The sequence below is a fragment of the Anas platyrhynchos genome, chromosome 1 (assembly GCF_047663525.1).
Source record: "Anas platyrhynchos isolate ZD024472 breed Pekin duck chromosome 1, IASCAAS_PekinDuck_T2T, whole genome shotgun sequence".
NCBI lineage: Eukaryota > Metazoa > Chordata > Aves > Anseriformes > Anatidae > Anas > Anas platyrhynchos.
Window position 1 is genome coordinate 142,428,418 of NC_092587.1, and position 13,772 is coordinate 142,442,189.

A 13,772-nucleotide genomic window follows, 5' to 3' on the forward strand; every position below is an offset into this window, starting at 1 on the left:
CCTCTCCTCTCCTCTCCTCTCCTCTCCTCTCCTCTCCTCTCCTCTCCTCTCCTCTCCTCTCCTCTCCTCTCCTCTCCTCTCCTCTCCTCTCCTCTCCTCTCCTCTCCTCTCCTCTCCTTCTCTCTTTTGCCTGAAAAGCTCATATTTTTGTGAAATGTGAGATGACGTCTCATCTAAACTCACAGTAAAATTCGATTGAATGAAATGCAAAAATGTGTTGGCACCAGGAACAGCTTTGTATTGTAATGAATTCAGAACTGATGTGTGAATTAGGAAAAAAATATGGTATTTCTGGAAACACCAGCCCATTTCTAATGCAACAATTCTTTTTTGTTGTTGTTGTTGTTGTTGTTAGCATATCACTTACAGAGTTAAAACAATGTAATTTTGTTGATGATCATCATCATAAGCACATACTATAAATATCGAATAAACTTCTCTGAAGAAAAAGCCCCCTTGTTGTACATATTTCTGCATTATGCATCTAGCTTTAAGAGTAAATTAGGTGAAAGGAAATGCTGGCTGGCAAGCCTTTGAAAACAGAGCATTAGGAGTGTGTGTGGTAGTTTCTACACCTGGTTCAGTTCCTGATTCACTCAGTGGACTTCAGGCATGTGATTTCAACTCTGTCTCATTTTCAGTATCTGTAGAATTGGAAACATGCTCACATTTATCTGTCCCTCTGGGCCCATAGAGAGTTCTTTAACAAAGTTGCAACACTGATGTAGGTGTAAAGCACATTGCTGAAAAACTATGATTAGCATAGGAGTGGGTTGATGGCAAGCTGGCCATCAACATTATTTCTGTCTACTGTCCATATGCACCCAGGCACCACCCTGCTTAAAGCTGAGGTGCACATTTCAACCATGGTGTTCCCTCCCAGGGCTGTAGCTGGGTAAGCTGGTACCAGCTGCTGTCTGGTAAACTGAAGAGTGAACACCAAAAGTTGAAGTCGGAGGCAGATTATTTTATTCTCTAAATTAGGATTAGATGTACCCCTGCAGCCTGGTGGAGCCCATCTCCTAGGTATGAGCCCTAATGTTTCCAGTTGCAGGATTTTCCTCTTCTGCATTTTTCTGTCCCTACGTGAAACATAAGCTCTTCGTTGCTTCTATCTTTAAAGGCTGAGGTGGAGAATCCCAGAAGAACAAAATCCATCTGGGCACGTGAAACACAAAGACACCACCTCTGGCTCAGCTTGTTCTTGGGCTGCTAATCACTAGGCGCGAGGAGGGCGCACCAGGGAACAGCGGCTGCATTTTTTGGCTCTGTATTTTTCCCTAAACATCTGTTATTAGTCACCATCAGAGGCAAGAGTCTAGAGGGACATTGGTATGATCCAGTATGACCGTTCTTCCATTTTGATATTATGTTCTGATAATTTTGCCTTATGCAGCTTCAGGAAGCCAAGGCATGGTAACGTCTGGGCAAAAGGGCATGGATCTAACGTTGCTGTCAAAGCCCATTCATTAATATTTTGGAATAAGCACATAATAAAAATGATGAAGAATCCACCCTTCAGCTTGGCTGTTTGCAGCAAATATTATAAGGGTATTAAACTAAACAATGGCTTGTACTCATCTGGCTCTCCAGATGTTTTCTATGACTCTTATTTTCTATCAATCAGTTAACCACGGTTTTTGCTTTCCTTAGCAACGTTATTTCCAAATCACAATCAAAGAAACGAACAGCAAATAATGAGGGCTAGATTGTGTTTGATTGCTGCTAGCTGCTCATGGGAAAGGAAACTGCAAGAAGCCCTGCCAATCCTTCACACTGGCAGACCGGCCAGGAACGCTTCCAGCTCCCCTGACCGCCCCCCAGGCGCGCTCCACGCCAAAGGGGCTCGGCAGCCCTGGCCGCTGCCGGGGAGACCCTATGGCTGGGAACGGGGGGAAGCATGAGGCTGATTGCTCTACAGGGCAGGAGATGCAGAATCGTTTATTTCTCTTTCCACCCGGTCCTTTATTACAGCCTCCCCAGCTCGCTCGTAGACACAGCAGGCTGCAGTCATTCGGAGTTTTTAGTGGGTGTTTTCAGCCCGGCTCCGTGAGGAAGCGCAGCTCGTATAATTGCTCGGCGTGCATGTGCTTGAGCGCGTGTTTGTCTAACAACTTCTGAACTCCTCGGCCAATTGTAGCTAGGCCTGGCAGAAAGGTGGTGGTTTCAGAGATAAGCCAGTTCGTAAGTTTTTGTGCGAACAGAAAGCTGAAGAGTTTTCCTACTGGCAGAAAGGCTGCAGCCCACGCTTGGTTCTCGTCTGACATGGAGACAATCCACCTGGGAGAGAGAGGGGATGCATGCGAAGGAAACCTTCATTCAGAGCTTATACCTTATTAGATATCTGGGAATCCACTCCATAGCCAAGGCTTCTCTCGCCCATGGGCTCCCTAGTGTCTGATAAGGGTGGAATTCACACTGCAGCAGGAGTATAATTCATTTAAAATGTCAGTCAGCCACGACACACTAACTCCATTGGAAACTAGGCTTCCAGAATAATTCTGGTATTCATGGAAATGCTTTTTCCCTCATACACTGCAAAGCTTCAGGAGGAACTATGGGTATTTCTCCACCACTCCCAGTCTCCAAGCGAGCTCTCTTGGAGCTATCGCTGCCCAGCGCTACACCGGGTCTTTCTAGCGACCGCTGCCTTTAGAGCTTTGGAGAGGAAACTTCTTTCCTCAGAGCTGGGCTCATCAGTCATAACTTGTCTGAAGAGCCAGATTCACAAAAGAACAGCCCATTCCCTTTTAGTCTCTGAAAAAAAAAAAAAAGGCCACATTTCTCAATGGCTTCCTGGCCAGAAAGAATTGCTGGCTGCTGAGCACTTGTGGAAAAATGCTCTATTGAGAAGTGTAAATGAGAACGGAATCTTTCTGAAAACCTGGATCCGACTGGGGACTATCAGCACTTGAAAATTTGGCCCTCGTTGCTTTTGAAATACTTAGCTCTTAAATGAGCAAAATCAGAAGTGACTTTTCAAAAGCCTCCTGCCTTCATCCCCCCTTATTCCCAGGTAGCACTGAAAATACTTGTGGTATTGATGTCAAGTATTGTGCTCAAACCAGGGAAAAAAAAGACACATTTCAGTTGACTGAATGCTCAGGTTTCCTCTAGATACTGTTTTAATAACAGACTCATTAGAAAATTCCCTGATTATTTGTATTGTCTTCCCATGTTAAAAGACAGAATGTTATTTCTTAATTTCAATATTATTATTGAATAGGGATAGCTATTCCCTGCAGAATGAGCGTATTATTCTGGTCCACTTGGGGATCTGCATTCTTCCTGGCTGCTACATTTCCCTGGGAATGAATGCTAATATCATAACAGGTATTTGACAGAGGTATTAAGAAAAAAAAAATAAATAAAGGAAAAAAAAAAGAGGTATATCAAGTCATTTGATTAGTGATAAAGAAGGAGAGAGAGATCAACACACGGAGACACATGCAAGCCCTCCCACCAAAGAGAATCCTGTGTAAAATGGGACAATTCTGATACCTCATCCTGGCAGAATTTAAGTTAATGCTGCATTTGCCACAGATATGAATGGGAACAGGGTCCCAGTGACAAAGAAAACAAAATTTATTTTCCATACAGCTACACAGTGTTGTTGGACTTCAATAGGGTGCTGCAAATACATCCTGGGAGTTAGACTCTGGCTCTGTTAAAAGTCAGGGTTACAAGAGATTGCACTGAGATTGTAGGCAGGACAGATCAGATACTACGCGAGCAAGAAGGAAATACAAACCTCACAGAATTAACATATATTGTCACATTCTATTAAGGTTTTCTGTAGGGCTAGATCAGATTAAATGCACTGAATCCCAGTCTTCTTACGGCATATGAAAATATTGTCATGGATAGAATTTTTCATTAGTGAATAAAATGCAGAATAATGAACAGTAGACAAAAAAGAGAGAAGATGTAAAGCCAATCAAAGGAAGGGCAGATGTTTAAAAAGTCTTTCACTATTCAGGATTGTGATCCAACAAAAGCAATTATGTTTCTGCTTTCTCAATTTCAAAACAGCAGAAAAGAGCTTTGAGGTTTTTCCAGTGCTTATGGCCTATCTCCACACCGTTAACTGAACAGAAGGTAACATAATACCAAACATAGCCAAAGGCAACTGATTCCATGCAAAGCTTATAATTTGGGACATCCAGTGAGTTAAAGGGGATCGTAATCAAGAAGGAGAAATACATATATATATTCAAAAATTGCCAAAGAAATCTATAAGAAGCCTAATTAAATTCCGTTGTAAATCTGGAAGAGGAATCATAAAAACAAAACAAAAACAGTGCCTACAGGTGGAAATTACACTTGGTAACTGCCCTTTGAACTCATGAAAAAGACAATGTGAGGAATTTTGTCGAGGAACGGTTGGCATGTGGCGGCAGGAAAACAATGCTCGGTCTTGGCAAAGTGCTGAATATTATTTTTGCTCAAAAATTGTTGTGGTGTTTTCAAATGGATAAATATCAAAGATGTAATTATAAATACAGTCCACCAGATTCCTCCCTCGGAATCCCTAGCTGTGCGCCTAAACAAAAGTCAGTGAGGCTGAATAGGAGAATATTCAGTGAATGCAGAGTATGTATGGTCCAAAATGAGGGAGAACAAAGAGAAATGAGACAGAATAGAGAGGGAAAGGGTTCAATGTCAGTCATTCTACATCGTGAGAGAACCACTTTCTTAACAACAGTATTCTTCCTACATTACCTGATGCACAAGGCCTGATGTAAAGAGATGCTGCTTTCTGCTCAGAGTGCATGTACTGTGCCCTAATAAAAATGGAGAAGGATGCACGCTGCCCTTTGTAGCAGTCACACGACTTATTAACAGTGTGCAAGTGAAAGGGGTGTGTGGTCTGACACAAGGACACGAAGACACACAATAGAAAGCTATTGAAGTCAGTGGAGATGGTGCCAGGGGTTTCAGCGGGGCTGAGATTTTTCTCACAGTGTTTTCCTTCCCTGACTTCTGTTCTGCAGCCCTATTCAGACAACTCAGGATGCTTCCTGCTTCCTTGGCTCCTCCGCCTAGGGAGCAGGAAGCACAAAGCCTCATTTTTGCAGGTAAGCAGGCAGAATTGCTTCAAGACACCACGTGATTAAACTAGACATGGTCTTTTATGTGCCTAAAATGCAGCTTAGGCAGAGTGTAGGTGCATAGTGAGGGTCACATACAGAATGCTGCTAATCTTGATTAGGTGTCTCCCAGGCAGGTACACAGCTAGGTGGGACTTCCTTAGGTGCCCAGTACAGTCCCACTGCATGTGTCTAGTCAGTCAGCTTCCAGAGGCAGCTACAATGAAAAGAAATGCAGCTTTTCTGCATGAAGAGGAGCTGGGGCCTGTTTTCCCCTGATGTGGAAAGTTCTAGGGTACAGGAAAAAGGCTTGGACAGAGTGTGGGGCAGGACAGGAGGGATCAGGGAACAAGGCTATTGGTCCTGCCAGGGAAAGAAAGAAAGAGAGGCACCAGTCACTGTCCCAAGACCCAGACTTCTGCCTCCTTTTCCTATTTCCTTTCTCAGTTTATCCCCCCACCCCCACCCCGCACCAAACACCCAGCTTGCTTTCTGAGGTACGTGCTAACTAAAAGCTTCTGAACCTGAAGCTGCACAGTTGTGTTAGCTCAGGATCAGCTTACAGTAAAGCAATTCCCCAGCTGGCTTGGAAAAAGGACAAAACAGGCTCACCTCCATCTGCAAAAGACCATGTTAGCACAGTCTCATACACTCTTGGTTTCAGCATTCGCAGCCACTTCCTTTCAAAAGCAACTACTGCTGTCTACCTTTTGTGTGATTGCCTGGCAGCTGGAACACTCTGGGAAATAAAAGTTTTCAGTTCTCTTTAGCCGAAGGTTTGCGAGTCTGTTAAGGGGACTCTTATTGAGAGACAAGAGGTAGCAGGGGAGAGGACCACATCATGCTTCATAGCGAAGTTAGCGATGGTGCAGCCGAGAAGTCAGGAGTCGTGGAGCTAAACAGAGCAAAGGCAAGCTGCTGCTTTTGCATGGCATGTAGACAGGCATGGAGTGAAAACCAGGGTTCAGAGCTTCCCATTCTCAGTGGGAATACTCATTACCTGCTCCACTCAAGGTAGTCGTTTCTACTCCCTCCAGCTCTATGAACTGTGACTTCGGGGCTTCACAGTAACAAAGCTGATGCAGGGAAAACAGAAGCACTCTCTCACATTCCCACTCACCTAAATCCTTCTGATGAGACTTCTGTCTTTACATTGCTGTAGAGTCTGCTGAGATAGGTCTGGAGTCCCACTTCTGGGGCACATATTCAATAGGCTACTAACAAAAAGGAGTGTCACGACAAGCCTCATCCCAAGGGAGAACAGAGATGAGCCACTTGTCTCAGAATGTGTGACTGAGGTAGCTAAAGCCAGGATATCCTGGTTCAGAAGCTGACGTTCAGAGACACCCTTAACTGTAGCTCTGTCAGGGAGCAAAAATTCCCCTCATTGGGATTTCCTATTTGCTTAAATGGCATTTAGCTTGCTGAGCCCATTCTGAGGTATGTTTACATTCATGGGTATGAATGTAATACCCATGTATGAATGGTCTGCTCTGTCCATGATCCAAACCACAGGAATATATGGCATTCTGGTCCAAGAGATAAGGCGTGTTAGCTCAGGTAGTATAGGCACAGAGCTGAGGGACCAGAGCTGGGTCACCATACGTGACCAGAGCAGGCATATGTCGCGCTGTGTTTATCTATGCATGGTTGCTTTCTAAGTGCTAGCTCTCCTCCGTCAATGTGCAGGGAATTTGAGCTTTATCTACTTGCACACTTTGCTAAAACCTTAGCCCAAGCTTGTGACCTAACTCAGGATTTTATTCGCTGCTGATCACAAAAGCCAGAGTGAGCACTCTAGCCTGAATCTTCAAATTGCTGGGTCAGTGGAGAGGCAGTCTGTGTGGACACATTCAAGCTCTGTTGAGGGCCAGCTGTTAGCACAAGCAAAGTGAGAGTGGTGACTTAGGCTGACCTTTGCCCGGGTTATAATGGGCTATTATAACAGCCATTTAACCAGTGTCCTGTGTCCTGGAAAGGCAGGCTGTTTGATGACATGAAGTGAGAGGTCAGAGTATCCTCCTCCCAGGATCAGCAGTCTCTCCCCCAGTCACCCAGCGATGTCCAAGTCTGTCTCTCTGCCATGCTTCACTGCATCCCCCCCACTTCTGAGGGCCAGAGTAGCCCTGGGGACCTGCTCTGCTTTCTCTCCTTTGGAGTAGCAAAACTGGATTCTAGGATGTTGTGAGGCACCTCTTGGTCTGTCCTACTCACAGTGTGGAATACTGTCGCATGCTGAGTGCACTAGTCACACAGAAGCTCAGGCTGGGAGACAGAACCAAATATCTGAATGGTGTTAAAAAAAAAAAAAAAAACAAAACAGTAGAAAGTAATGGCATCTCAAGGCTGCTCCTCAGCATATAGTCACCACCTCATTGCTGAGACAGGTTGGCTGCCTGGATTCTCTGTCGCTGCTTCACTCCAGAGGACAGCATACCACACCTCACTGCCAGCCTGCCTGACTTTGTCCTGAAGAGAAGGAGTGCTCTGACAGTCGGGTGGCAGTGTAAGAAGCAGGGCCAATTAAGAAGTGGCCCTTTAAAAAGCCATCCCTTACTACCTCTCAGCTGATAGTTGGTGCTTTCCTGAGTACATGTCATTTTGATCACAGCACCCAGGGGGGCTACAAAGCTCATCAGGACAAATCCATAGGCAAATATCCAGTGTACTCAGAGCTTTAGGTGTCTTACACAACACTGTGAATTTTGATTCAAGAGCTAAGCACTGGCTTCCAGGTATCACGTAGATGGCATCATAGCACTGAGGGCTGCTATTAGACGAGCTCTCTTGAATTCTGCTGATCGGGGTTAAGATGTGGCTGCACTCAGCCATCTCCAGAAGTTTGTCCCCTTTCTCACTTTCTCCAGAGTTTACTGCCCAATCAGTTTTGCAGTTTAACTCATTGTCTGATTGCTCCTTGACAACCACTTCCATAAAGCGATCCAAGTTGAAAGAGAAGGGCTTTTGAAGCTGGCCTCTTCTGCACAGCTTCTTGCAGCATCCTACACAATTTACAAAAGGAGCACGGGGTGCAGCTCAGAGGGATGGAAAGCGTTGCAAGGCTTTCTGTTTCTGGGATTCACGCTGTACTTCAACAGGTTAGTTATAGTCCCTATGGGGTCTCTTGGAAAGGAACATGGAAAATGCAAAAATACCTCAATTACAACCTTACTCTGCCCCCACTAGACTCCTTTAAACTGGTTCTGTGGGAACAGATGGCATAGGAATTGGCTCTGTTAGATTTGTACGAGCTGGGAACTCCCTCGTGCCAAGGGAATCCTCGAATGGGGAGATTCGGCGGCTCTCCAGCTCTTCCAAAGTGGGTCAAAATGATTTAAGAATCTGGCCCGTTGTGTCCTCGTTTCCTCTGTAAATCAGCTCAAATAACAGGAGATGATGGAATGGTAAGAAGGCAGAGAAAATTTTAAAGAGGATCAAAATATGCCATTTTAGCTTTTGTACGTATAAACATGCATAATATGACATTTTGTTTAGACAGTTATTTAAAAAGAAACTTACAATCTTTTTAATTAAAATGAATGCAAAGGAATAGGCTATAAATATGAACCCAGGAAGGTAGGAGTTGACAGCATACAGCTTTCCAGACTATCTTTTTTTTCAGTCGTTTCAGAATATAATAAAATTTTGTTTTCCTTTGCATTTTTTTTTCACAATGTTGATGTTTGTATTAGATAACAGATTAACTGTAGGTGACTTTCATTTTTCTGTATATCATGTCATGTGTCGGAAGCCCTCATTGTACAGACAGCATAGGAACAGTGAATGGGATTATAAGAGAAAGGAGAAAGAGGGAGAAAAAGATGGCCATGTGGGAAGATCGTACCTGAATTGTGAATGTGATACTGTCTACACTTGTACTGCTGTTATTATGAAAATACTGCCGGCTCCAAGCCGGCTCCAAGTCTCATTACCTTACCTTACCTCTGCCATTTCCCCCATTGCCTATTTCGCTTTACCTCTGCTGTCTGTCCACCTAACTCGTGAAATGCTAAACAAGTTTTGATATTTACCTGTTTACGATTAAATTGCAAAATGATCTGCTTAGTTCTGTTCTAAATTAAGGTCTGCATTAAATGTCATAGCATTTATCTTTCATAAAACTAGACAGCAAGGACACTAATTTCCCAGGCACTCAATCACTGCCCTGTGCCACTGGAGAGCAGCTCGGGGAGGCGCGTGCCCACTGTTCACAGCTCGCTGACAGTGCTGAGGCGGAATCATAAAAGTCAATTAATCATTAAAAGCTGTTACTAGCCTGTATTGAACCGCTCTGGCGCAAAATGTTAATCAGCCCCGCATCGATACAATAAATTCCTGCAAATTGGAGTGGTCGATAGAGCTGAGGCCTGGCGGATCAATGGGAGGGCACGAGGCCCCTCCACTGGGCCCCACCAACATGGCTGCCAGGCGGCCGCCATGTCCCTCCTGGACAGCCCAGCACCGCCATTGCCACGGCAACTGCATGTCACCCCCGGCCCCGCTATCTGGGGCTGAGGTGGGCGCCGATGTGTCACCCTCCTTGATGGCTCTGTCAATAACGCTTAGCAGGGGAGGGCGGCCATGGCCAGCATGCTGGGGCGGTTTAATCGCTCGAGGCGCTGCATGCCACCGCATACGTGCGGGGCTAAGCAGGGCTGGGGCAGTACAGCCCGCACCATGTGCCATTAACCTGAGTGCTGCTACCAGAGGAGCATTGTGGGTTAGGAATTTATGCTCTGACGAGTGTAATGTGTTACTCATGAATGGCTGTGGAGTTGTTTATTAATCCCCCAGGGGCCCCAGGACAGTGTTTTGCTGTGGCCTCTGCTGCGCTGCTGCCAGGCACCCAGAAAATGGCGTCAGCGTGCCCGGGGCTGGTGGTGGTGAGGGAAGACGGGAAGGACGGTTCTGCTTCAGCACCTGCATAGCCCGTTTTCACACATAAACATTGCTGCCTTGAGAATATGAGCTGTATGAGTGAGCCACCCCTGCAGAGAGATACTTCAGGCCTTTCTTTTTCAAATCAGTCATACATGTTTTGATGTTGGTTACATCCTTGCTGCCCTCATCCCTGGGGCCAGAGTGCACTTCCATCCTTCCCACACAGACCTGCCGGCAAGGCTGGGACAAGTGGGAGAGCTGCCAGCACAGAAATGAGCACAGTGGGAAGTACTGCATCCCCAGAGGGAAGGACTGCATCCCCAGAGGGAAGGGCTTGGTCCCCAGAGGCCATCTCTACACTGCCCCTGTTCCCTTCTGCTGCTGCTTCTCCCCAGAGAGCAGAGACCCGTGCCTCCCATCCACAGAGCTGTCGAAGGCTCAGCTGAGCCCAATCCATTTATCTCCCGTTACCGTTATTAAATCTGACCTGCAGTGGGGGGGAAATAGCATTTTTAGGATTGCAGGATATTAAGAAGCCTCTTTAGAGATGAAAGAAATGCTGGATACTGTTACTCCAGGGAAGGATTGTGTTCTACCAGTTTCATTGTCATTTAACATAAAACATAAAGGTTAATGCTGAATAAAATAATACCCATGTTGATTATTTTAATAGTCTCAAAGTATAACTTTTTCCCTGGACTGCAGTTATCTAATCCATGTGCTGTACATGCACCGGCAGTATTTTGTACTTTTCCACAGCGCTGATATGATGGTTCCATTAAGTTGGGCACCGAGAAGCTATTGTGTGTATCTCTCGTACAATCGTTCCATACTCTACGGAAAATGGAAAATATACGGATCCAAAGACATGCTAATTCCCAAGGTTTGTACAATTTTAAAGATTAATAAAAAAGTCCATCTTATTATTATCTGAGTTATAGGAAACATCAAAATAAATTAGGAATCCTGCTGCAAAGAAATCCCCTATTCAACATATTGAGACAGGATGATGTTATGAGTGTTCAGACAAAGGTAATACAGTGCCTCTACTTAATTGCCCTGACACCTTGCTCAGTTCCTCCAGCTATACTCTGAGAGCTAAAAAAACCCCTCTCATTGTTATTAATTGTATTCCTTTTTAAATGTAATGTCATATCGCTGCGGGCTGAGCTAATGAAACATACCCATATTACCAAAATAGGCATATTTCTTTCTGTACAACACATTCTATCAAAACTGTCTGCTAAAGACATTGTGTTAAAGACCTTTCATAGAGCAATATAAAGAATATCTCAGCTACTCCAACATTTCTATTACATGATTATTAAAATGCCCAGGAGGACTAAACAATATAGTGTGGATCCAGTTATCATATAAGACTTTAGAAATATTGTTAATTCCTGCCACTGATTTATGTTAATACTAATGCTAGATTACATGCTGTGGCTACTAAACAGCCACTGCATACCAATTCACACAAAGAGAGTCTCTCTCCACTCTATGGGAGCTGCGCTCTTCTGTTATAATGAGAATCTGAATTATTTATCTCTCTTTATCCTACAGTAGTTCACTTGACCACAATCACTTTACCCCTGTTTCTACTGCACATCAATGCATGTAAACATGACACAATAACAACCACTGCCTTTACATATTTCAGCCACTTTAAATCACATGAAATCAGTCAGAGGATGGAAGCAAAAGTATTGTGCTTGTGCTGAGCTTGAGAAGGGTATGAGATTAACTAAATGCTAAAATGACACCCCTGTACACACCCACACCACATGTCTCCAGTGTATTTTAAATACAGGTCCAGTCAACATCATAAACTGAGCAATGCAGAATATTTCCTTTTTGATGGCTCCTGCTGATGGCAGTTTCTTTCAGGTGCCTGCTACCTTTCACAGCTCTTGCTGGGTGTGAACAGCTCCTCCGCAGTATTTCTACAGACTCACCTACCTGTGAACAAGACTCCAGGAAGAAACAGCGACATAGGTAAGATCAACTACCAGTCCATTTTGAATGGTCATGTAAGAAGGCTGGGTCCAGTTCCATCTTAGTCCTAATCAAGGGCAGGGATGTGACCAAGGTTCTTTTACATCAGAAATGAGTAGCACATCTGCTAAGTTACAGGGCAGTCTGTGGCATATTTGTGGAAGTGTTTTTAACCTGTCTGTAACATTTGTTCTACAGTCATTAATCCTGGATTTATGCATTATTTGTCATAATGTACTTCACCCCCTTCATATGTGGCACACATGTTTCAGCTGAATTCCCCATGTGATGTTTGCATGTTGCAGCCCCAATGCCTGCTGTCTCACTTTGCAATTTGGCTGGTCTTGGATCACCAGGAAAACAGGAATCCAGCCTCAATGAATTAGTCCTGAGGACCCTGGTAGAGACTTCTGTGGAGGGGGCTGGATCTTCTGTTTTCAAAGTAAAGAAGCTCACAGTACATCTGGGGTGCTATTTCAGCAGTATCATACTAGTGCAGTATCATTGTTGCTTCCATGCCTTTTGCAAGCATCAATGAAAAGCAGGATGTTCTTGGTCATGGCAAAGGTCCTGTAAGTGGCAGCATGCAGGTTCCCACTGCATACTGCTTTGTGACCTAGGCTCCAAACAGAGTTAGGTCTTGACACCAGAGACTTTCTTCAGCTTGTCCTCACCCTTTCTGGCTTCTCCACACCTGCACCTGCAATGAGCAGCCATCACTATTGCTCTGGAAAGGCAATGGGAGGAAAAATGCTGAAGAGAGAAAAATATGGGGCGTTGTTGTGAGAAACAAACAGTGAAAACAGAAAAATGTGTGGGAAGGGAAGGGAAGGGAAGGGAAGGGAAGGGAAGGGAAGGGAAGGGAAGGGAAGGGAAGGGAAGGGAAGGGAAGGGAAGGGAAGGGAAGGGAAGGGAAGGGAAGGGAAGGGAAGGGAAGGGAAGGGAAGGGAAGGGAAGGGAAGGGAAGGGAAGGGAAGGGAAGGGAAGGGAAGGGAAGGGAAAAATCCTTTTAAAGGAATGGATTAGGTAGAATGGTTTGTGGGTAGGTGACTGTGTGGAGGTTTGAAACCACAGAGATGGGTATACATGTATGTGTGCCATATTAAAAGCCAGGGTCATTGTAAAGATGTGAATCTCAAGGAGAACTGTCATGGTGAAGTCTGAAATACTTTCACCGAAAGAAAGAGATGTGCTTAGGGCCTGTGCTTCTGGACAGCTGCAGAGAGGACCTTAAAGTCTAGTTGTGTGGAATTTGAAGCTGGAGAGGCTGCTGGATGCTGCAGAGACTGTCTTCATTTCCCCTTCTTGTGTCTGGTTTGCTTTGCATGCTCTGTGATTATCCACATGTGCTTGGCAAGGTGGGGATGTCTGCTGGTTGATGAGGCTGGAAGAGAAGGGAACATGATATCTCTGACAAGGGTGGGGGAAAAGAGCAAGGCAGGTGGATTAGAAGTGATGCAGAAACAGTGCAGGCATCCCGGAGACCTGTGTGCATCATGGGATCCTTGGAAATGTGCTTTGACCCCCTCTGGTGTGAGGAGATGATCCCATTGAACAATGTGACGCTGATCCATCACACCTGCCTAACAAAAACTCTTTCACTCAGCCAATGAAGCCTACCCCACACACTTCATTTCTGTTACTGATATGCTGCCTGAGAGGTGGGCACTATGAATTCCAACTAGTTGTAATAATCAGTCAGGTGTAGGAAAATACCTCAAAGATGGTATTTTAATTCAGGAAAACAGGAGATGAGATTTTCTATGGTATAAGTTAGCCTAACTCCAAAGTCTTCAGTGTTGCTGT

The 13,772-nt window shown here is 44.8% G+C and overlaps 1 long non-coding RNA gene across 1 annotated transcript; it reads right to left on the reverse strand.

Moving 5' to 3' along the window:
- Positions 1-1,916: 1,916 nt before the first annotated feature.
- LOC140001473 (uncharacterized) lies at positions 1,917-10,731 on the reverse strand. The gene is made up of 2 exons (XR_011806707.1): positions 9,367-10,731; positions 1,917-2,280 (listed from the first exon to the last, which is right to left on the reverse strand). It is a non-coding gene; the product is annotated as an uncharacterized lncRNA (long non-coding RNA).
- Between the last annotated feature and the right edge of the window lie 3,041 nt (positions 10,732-13,772).